The following is an 8360-nucleotide window of genomic DNA, read 5'->3' on the forward strand; positions in this document are numbered from 1 at the left end:
TGACATAATAGGCTGCCCATCGCCCGCCTCTCACTGGGGACCCAGCGGGCTGGAAACAGGAGGAACGGGGGCAGGAGCCCAGTCCCACCCCATCAAGAGCTGCAAAAGCGCTCAGGGCCCCACAGCACGCACCACACGGGGCTCCGGGCCTTCTGCCAACATGAAGTGGCTGGGGGAGGTGGAGAGGCAGGGCCAGTAGCTGAGTAGCTGTCGGAGGGCCGGCTGCCTCCCACCCGCAGCTCCGTAGCTGGAAGACAGGAGGAGAGAGGTGCTGGCAGCCACCCTGGGGCAGGGCCTGTGGGCCTGTGAGCCCCGAGAAAGCAGGGGGCAGCAAGAACAAGGAAAACACAGACCCAAGCCCAGGCAGAGACCAACCCTGGGTCAGTTGGAGGTGGGCTGGGGCAGGAGCCCTCCCAGCCGCAAGGACCGGCTGGCCCGGCTGGTCTCTGGGTACAGGGCGGTGATGGAGACAGGTTTCCACCCTCAGACGCCTGGGCCCGGAGTATGGCAAGCCCCGAGGTCCTGATGGGGCCGGTGGCCTGGGGCACTGGGCTAAGAGGTGGGCAGGTCCCGGCTCCCCTGGGGAATAGGCAGCAGTCCAGCCACGCCCCAAGGGTGGCCAGAGCCTGGGCAGAAGTGGGGAGGCGAGGCCCAGCCCGAGCAAGAACCTAGAGGTGGGGTTTGGGGGGGAGTGGGGTATCCCGTGGCTGGAGCCTCTCATCCCCATAGGGACCCCATAGGGAGCCATGGAGGGCGTCAGGCAGGGGTAGGTCCTGTTGTACCAAGGTGGATGGGGGCCTTGGACGTCAGAGAGGTAAGTGAGGTGGAAGGCAAGAGGGCCAGAGGGGAGCTGGGGAGACAGGGAGAGGGGTTTCAGAGGGACCTGATCTCTTTGAGGACAGGGAGCAATCTGACCTGGCCGTTGACCCTGCTGTGAAGGACTGCCCGTGCCCCTTCCAGTGGGTGCCCCTCTGGGCCCCAGCTCCTCCCAGGCCCCCTGCCCATCACACACACACACACACACACACACACACACACACACACACACACCCCTCCCGTCAGCTGCAGGGCATGCTGGGAGGAGCCAGCTGGGGAGCAGGGAGGGGGAGCTGGTTGCCAGAGCACAGATGCTCCCTCCCACACTGGTTGCAAGAGATGACAAAGGGTCCATCAAACAGGAGCAGGGGATCAAGCCCAGCTCCCTGCAACGAAGCTGAAAGGAACAAGCCAGACTGCTGGGGAGGGGAGGAGGCAAAAGTGGGTGGCACGGCTGCCTTCTGTCCACCTGGGGCAGGAGAACACGGGAGGAACCCAGGAGGGCTTCCTGGAGGAGGACACCCTACTCAAGCCCCAGGAGGTAAGTGTGCCGGTGCCTGAAGGGCTCACTCGCCCACAGGTGGGGCCAAGCAGACGCAGAACTGGCTGCTGTGCTCAAGTGGAGGTGTCCTCGGCCACCAAGTTATCTCGTCTCTTCTCATGCCCCTCAGGTCCCCACGAGTGAGCTTCAGGAAGGGTGACACCCAGGACACCTCCTTGCTGCCAGCATCCATTGTGGAGGGCGGAGCAGAGAGTAGACAGAGGACACCCCATGACCTTGAGGGGCTGTGGTCGGGGCGGTCCGATGGAGGTCAAGCCACATCACCAGGGGAATTGTGGGAAGACGGAGGAGTAGAAAGCTCCAGGAATCAGTCCCTCCACTGAAACGAACACTGAACTGGTGGGAACTGTCTGACTCAACTATTTTGGACTCTGGGGTCCAGAGGAACACTTGTAGCATCCAGGGAAGAGCTGGAGGAAGAGGCTGGTAAATTTCGACATTTCAGGAAATTGTGAAAGAACTGTGAAGTCTGTGTAAGGAAAGTGGGTGGGCAGTTTAAATCATGTCAATCAAAAATTGGTTCACGTCTGTATATTCATATATTGCCCCAATTGTATTACTTATTCCTAAGAGAGTAAATTGATTCATGGCCAGAGTTCAGAGCACCTGCTAGAACGCGGCAGGAAAGAAGTGGAAAGCAGCCAGCACGAGTCTGAAAAGCCTTTTATACTGAAATAAAGAATTTAGATTTTCTTTTGAAGGTCAACATGCCTCAAAGCGTGGGACAGAGATGGTTTTAAGGTGCAGGGAAGGGACTTTTGATCACATTGAATCCATTCTGAAGCAGCTGTTCCATTTATTTTTTCATCACTTCTTCTGCCTTCTTCCAAGGCAAAGTGTCCTGGGAGCTCACCTGCCTTCGACAGCACCCCAACACCTGTCATCTCCCTTTTGAATCAAGAGAGGACAGGCTTTGGACTCAGCTTTCAGCAGGCAACAGGGTCTCCCCATTATTTAACAACACTGTGTTGCTTCCATCGTATTTATTTTTACAGTTACCTTCCATTTGTGTCAAGCAACACTGTTTCCCATTTGCAGTATTTAATTTGTCTTTTAAAATCAACTGACGTCAATTCAAAAGTGAGTGGGTTGAAAGAACATTGTTACGTGAACCATAGTACAAATGGTAGGTCCAAACAGCAAAAACAACTGAAGTCACAAAGTGCTGGTTTGGGAAAGGCGCGGCCTCGGATTTGCACCCTACGAGCAAGAACCTGCCCTTGCTGTGGAGGATGGGTCACAAAAGGCCAGGAAGTGAAGCAGGAAATTCTGATTAAACATAACAGAACCGACGTCTTAGTTTCCCAGGCTGCCATGACAAAGACCACACAAAAGGTTGGCTTCGGCAACAAGAACTTACTGGCTCACGGTTTCATAGGCTGGGAGTCCCAAATTGAGGCGCCAGCAAGCCTGTGCTTCTCCCCAGAGTCTGGTCTGCTGCGTTCCAGTGTCGGCCGGTGCAGTCCTGGGGGGCCTTGGCCTGCCTCCCTGCCTCCCAGCACATCTTGCGTCTGCTCTTCTGGTTTCTGTGGACTTCCGGCTTCTGGCACTTCCCACTCGCTGCCTCCTCTTTATAAAGCCCGTAATCCCTCCCGATTAGGTTGGGGCACACCTGGAGCCCCCACTCCTGACACGGAGCTGTTGGGGGGGTGAGCTGAGGGTGGCTGTGGCTTTCAGGCCACATAACGGGGTCTTAGGATGCAGGGAAGTCGGGGTGGGGGCAGCAGGCAGAGGCCCGGGGGACCCTGGCTGAGGGAGATGGGGCGGCCTGGCCACTGGACTGGGCCCCACAAGGATTTTCCCTAGGCAAGGGTGTCGGGGTGAGGTTGCTCGGGACATGGCTCCTTTCCCCCATGCCCAGGTTGCAGATGGAGGCTGGGAGGGCTGGGGACTGGGCTGGGTGGGGCTGGGTGGCAAAGGCAAGAGTGGGGGAGTGTCGGAGTGAGGAGGGCCCCGAGGCACTACCTGTCTCATGACAGGGACATCCAGGGACCCAAAGCAGGCTGGGCTTTGGGACTCAGGAGACTTCGAGGGGACAGCGGCACTGTGCCCCGACCTCTGCCCAGTTCAGGGTGGGCTGGAGCCAACAGCAGACCCTCCTTCTCATCTGGCCTTGAGGGTGTGCGCTTTGGCTAGCAGAGGTGAAGCGGGCCTAGTCAAGACAGAGTTTGGCTGGTGGAGAGTCCCAGTGACGGGGCGGGCAAGCAGCCTCTCTCGGGCTGTGTGACCTTGGGTGGGTGACGTAACCTCTCTGAGCCTCAGTTGCTCCATGGGTGAGATGGGTAGAATAGAAGTTTCCAGCCTCACGGGGCTGTTGAGGCGATGCTGTTAAGCCGGGCACAGATGTGCGTAGAAGGTGTGAAGTTGCTGGGGCAGGTGGAAGCTGGAACGTGCACCTCGAACATGTCAGAGCGTCCACAGCCTCAGGAGGGCCCCGGGACACTAATCTGGGTGGAGGAGGCAAGCAGAGGGGGTCAGGGCACGTGAAGTGCGCAGTGCCGGTGTTGGGAGGGCAGCCGGAACCCCAGAAGCCCCTTCCTCCCTGTCCCTCCTGTGCCCTCTGCCGGCAGCGCTGAGCGTCGCGCTCCCTGGAAAGGAGAACCGGGTGACGGAACTCCCTTTATAATCGCACAGCAGCTGTCAAGGGCGAATTGGCAGAAGCCATCATTGACAGCTGGCCCACAAGGCAAAGCAGCCCTGCAAACTCTGTAACACGCCCATTTTAAAGAGGAGCTTAACTGAGTCTCCACCGAGAACCCTGGAAAGAACGAGTGCCTCCCTGGGTGGTCTCAGACGGCTGCAGGAGTGAAGGGGTCCTCGCAGGGGAGATGGGGAGGAAGCCAGGTCCAGCCCCCTGCCAGCTGCCATCAGAGGGCACAGCTGCCCAGCTCCCATGCTCCCACAGGCCGCGAGAAGTTTCAGGCACAGGACTGACAAAACCCGACTTCTATTGTTAAAAGAGCATGGGGGCTGCTGCTGGGAAATGAACAGGAGAGTGGGGTGACAGTGGGAGCGGGGAGCCTGGTGAGGAGGTGACTGCAATAGAGCCAGCCAGCGATGACGGTGGCAGTCCCAGGGTGGCCAGCCCCAGGGCTTTTGCTTTGAACCTTTGGGTGGGTGCTGATGGTGTCACCCGATGACCTGGTGAAGATGGGGAGGATGGGTCTTTAGCCTGAGATGCCTGGTGGAGTGGAGCAGTCAGGTAGGGGCTGGGAGAAACCAGTGTGATGTCCCAGAGAGGGCTCAGGGCTGGAGACAGGAATTTGGGCAAATGGATGGTATTTAAGGCTGGACAGGGCCATCTGGGGTAAGGAACTGGACAGGGAAGGAATGGACGCAGGACTGGGCCCTGGGCTCATCCAGATTCAGCAGCTGAGCGGAGGAGAAGCCGGCAGGGAGACGGAAAAGAAGTGGGCCCTGAGATTGTTCGTGGCTGGGTGTCTTGGTGGGTTTGGGTTTTTTTTTCCCCAGGGGAAAAGTGCTAAATATCTTTATTTACCAACCTTGGGCCATCCCTCCCTTTGAAGGTAGCTCTGAGTCTAGTTCTATAAAGGAGACAGATTTATTTAACCTTGGGGGTCGGGCAGGATGATGTTAAGTCAGGCAGGTGACAAAGTAGTAGAAGGTGCTCTGGAAAGGTCCAGAACTATCAACAAAGACAATAAAGTTTCTGTAAACAAATGATCCTTGGTAAGCCAGGAGCTATCATTGCCCCCCACTGAAGAGAAAGGAGAAGGAGGGGTTGGGGGAGAGAGGGTTTAGGAGAAAGGTTGTTCTCCCCACATTTTTTTTTTTGCATTTATTTTTTTAAATCTTCATTTTATTGAGATATATTCACATACCACACGTTCATACAAAACAAATCATACATTCGATTGTTCACAGTACCATTACATAGTTGTACATTCATCACCTAAATCAATCCCTGACACCTTCATTAGCACACACACAAAAATAACAAGAATAATAATTAAAGTGAAAAAGAGCAATTAAAGTAAAAAAGAACACTGGGTACCTTTGTCTGTTTGTTTCCTTCACCTATTTTTCTACTCATCCATCCATAAACTAGACAAAGTGGAGTGTGGTCCTTATGGCTTTCCCAATCCCATTGTCACCCCTCATAAGCTACATTTTTATACAATTGTCTTCGAGATTCATGGGTTCTGGGTTGTAGTTTGATAGTTTCAGGTATCCACCACCAGCTACCCCAATTCTTTAGAACCTAAAAAGGGTTGTCTAAATTGTGTGTAAGAGTGCCCACCAGAGTGACCTCTCGGCTCCTTTTGGAATCTCTCTGCCACTGAAGCTTATTTCATTTCCTTTCACACTCCCCACATTTTGAGTAGGAAATGAGTGGTTTCATTTTCTGGCCTTAAAATAGGGATTTTTTTAAAAACGCACTGAAGAAACAACTCTTTTACATTAGTAGGTTATTAACTAGATTATGGGGGCGGGGCGTTAATAGCATAGTAATTATAATAATTAGGCTGCTTTGAAATGGATCAACCCAAGAAGATAGGAGAAGCGGTTAAGTTTTGAACCCAGAGTCTCAAAATGAAAGGTTTCCACTTTCACCCTCTTTCATTTACCTTTGGAATAAATAGGATTTTCTCAGCAGCTAATATGTGTTTCTTCAATAATTCTCCACTACTCTGGTTGTCATATCGCAATCTGAACACTGTGGACACTACTAAACAGCAGCGATTCACTTCCTGGATTGTTGCAGGCTTTTGCTACAAGGACGACTCTGGCTTTGACCTTGTTCATGTTGAAGTTCTTCAGGTATGCCTCATGAATGCTCTTGGCATGGGATTTGAGATCTGCAGTTTTGGAATCTTCTAGATCATGTTCATATGTGAGAATTTCTGCTTTCAGTTTTACTTTTTGAGATCTTGGCATCTGTTCAAAACAAATTGTATTATGTGACATCCCAACTGAAAGGCACTTATGGAAACCAAAATATTGGCACATATTTTGCTTTTTTTTCCTTCTGAATCTTGCAGCTACGATCACATTTGTCATATACCGGCTGTAGTTGGATAGTTTGCCAGGGAAATACCTTGCAGCCCTCATACACGTGGACTCCATAATGGTAGCCTGAGGCTTTGTCCCCACAGATCCCACACTAAGTGTTTAATGCTGCACTGCAAGATTCATCGGCGACATCAGTAAGTGACCGGGGAAGGACTTGAAGGTGGAGAAAGGGTATCTGCAATAACAGATCCATCTGATCCCTGACTGCTTCCTAAATACTGATATTCTGCATAACTAAAGCTTCCAGAGCTAGCATCACCAACAGATTGAGAAATCTCCTGAGGATTTCCCATTTCTTGTAGGATTTCTTCAGATAGTGGGATTTCTAGATCAGTCTTGCTTGGGGACGGGGGTAAATCAGGCTTTCTGTGTCCATCATCTTGATTAGATGGTGCTGACCACACACATGAGCTCCAATTTTTGCTTCAAAGATGAATAGAATCTTGTCAGACCCACTGTATCCTGGAGAACATGAAGTATCTCTGGTCTTTCATGGACGTGGGCACACAAATCTGTATCATTTGACTGTTGGCAGTTCTAGAACTGACCAGCTATCTCCAGAAGCCAGTCCCACCAACAATGAATGGGAGTTCCAATTTCTCCACATCCTCTCCAGCATTTATTGTTTCCTGTTGTTTAATGGTAGCCATTCTTTGGTGTGAGATGGTATCTTGTGGTTTTGATTTGCATTTCCCTAATAGCTAGTGAAATGAACATTTTTTTCATGGGGTTTTTAGCCATTTGTATTTCCTGTTCAGAAAAATACCTTTTCATGTCTTTGCCCATTTTATAATTCAGCTGTTTGTACTATAGTTGTTGAGTTGTAGGATTTCTTTATAAAAAGCACACTCTTATACAACCGATGGATTAAAGAAGAAATTAAAAGGGAAATTAGAAAATGTTAGGAAAAGGTAAAAACAAAGACACAGCATATCAAAACTTATGAGATTCAGCAAAAGGTAGTGCTTGGATGAAAATGTATAGCTATAAATGTCTGTATTTTAAAAGGAGAGAGATCACAAATCAATAATCTGACTTCACATCTTGAGGAACTACAAAAACAAGAGCAAAGGAAATCCAAAGTTAGCACAAGAAAGGAAATAAAGATTAGAGCAGAGGTAAATGAAATAGAGAACAGAAAAACAATTGAGAGAATAAACAAAACAAAAAGTTGCCTCTTTGAAAAAATATCAATAAAACTGACAAACCTCTAGCTAGACTGACATTATTTTCTGATGCAAATAACTAAAATCAGAAAGGAAAATGGTGATATCACTACTGACCTTACAGAAATAAAAAGATTTATAAAAAGGATGTTACAAACAATTGTATACCAACAAGCTGGATAGTCTAGAAATCATGGAAAATTCCTAGAAATACATCAATTACCCAAACTGGTTCAAGAAGAAACAGAAAACAACAACAACACTACAGCAAATACAGAGATTGATTCAGTAATCCAAACCTTCTACCAAAGAAAAGTATAGGACCAGATGGTTTCAGTGGTGAATGTGAATTCTACCAAACATTTAAGAAGAATTAATACCAAACCTTCTCAAACTTTCCAATGAATTCAAGAGGAGGGAACATTCCCTCATTCATTCCATGAGGCCAACATTACTCTGATACCAAAGCCTGGTAAATACATCACAAGAAAATAAATTTACTGATCAATTGCACTTATGAACATAGATGCAAAAATCCTTAGCAAAATATTAGTAAACAAAATACAGTGTCATATTAAAAGGATTATATACTATGACCAAGTGAGATTCATCCCAGGAATGCAAGGGTGGTTCAACATATGAAAATCAATGAATGTAATACAGAATCAAGGAAAAAACTCAGGTGATTATCTCAATAGATGCAGAAAAGGCATTAGACAAAATCTAGTGCCCTTCCTTGATGAAAACATCAGAAAAGTAGCAAGGAAAGGGAACAAAGACAC

The 8360-nt window shown here is 49.6% G+C and overlaps 1 pseudogene; it reads right to left on the reverse strand.

The window, feature by feature from the left end:
• Window positions 1-6037: 6037 nt before the first annotated feature.
• Window positions 6038-6791, reverse strand: LOC119517179 (annotated as a pseudogene).
• Between the last annotated feature and the right edge of the window lie 1569 nt (window positions 6792-8360).

Source organism: Choloepus didactylus, chromosome 21, assembly GCF_015220235.1.
Source record: "Choloepus didactylus isolate mChoDid1 chromosome 21, mChoDid1.pri, whole genome shotgun sequence".
NCBI lineage: Eukaryota > Metazoa > Chordata > Mammalia > Pilosa > Megalonychidae > Choloepus > Choloepus didactylus.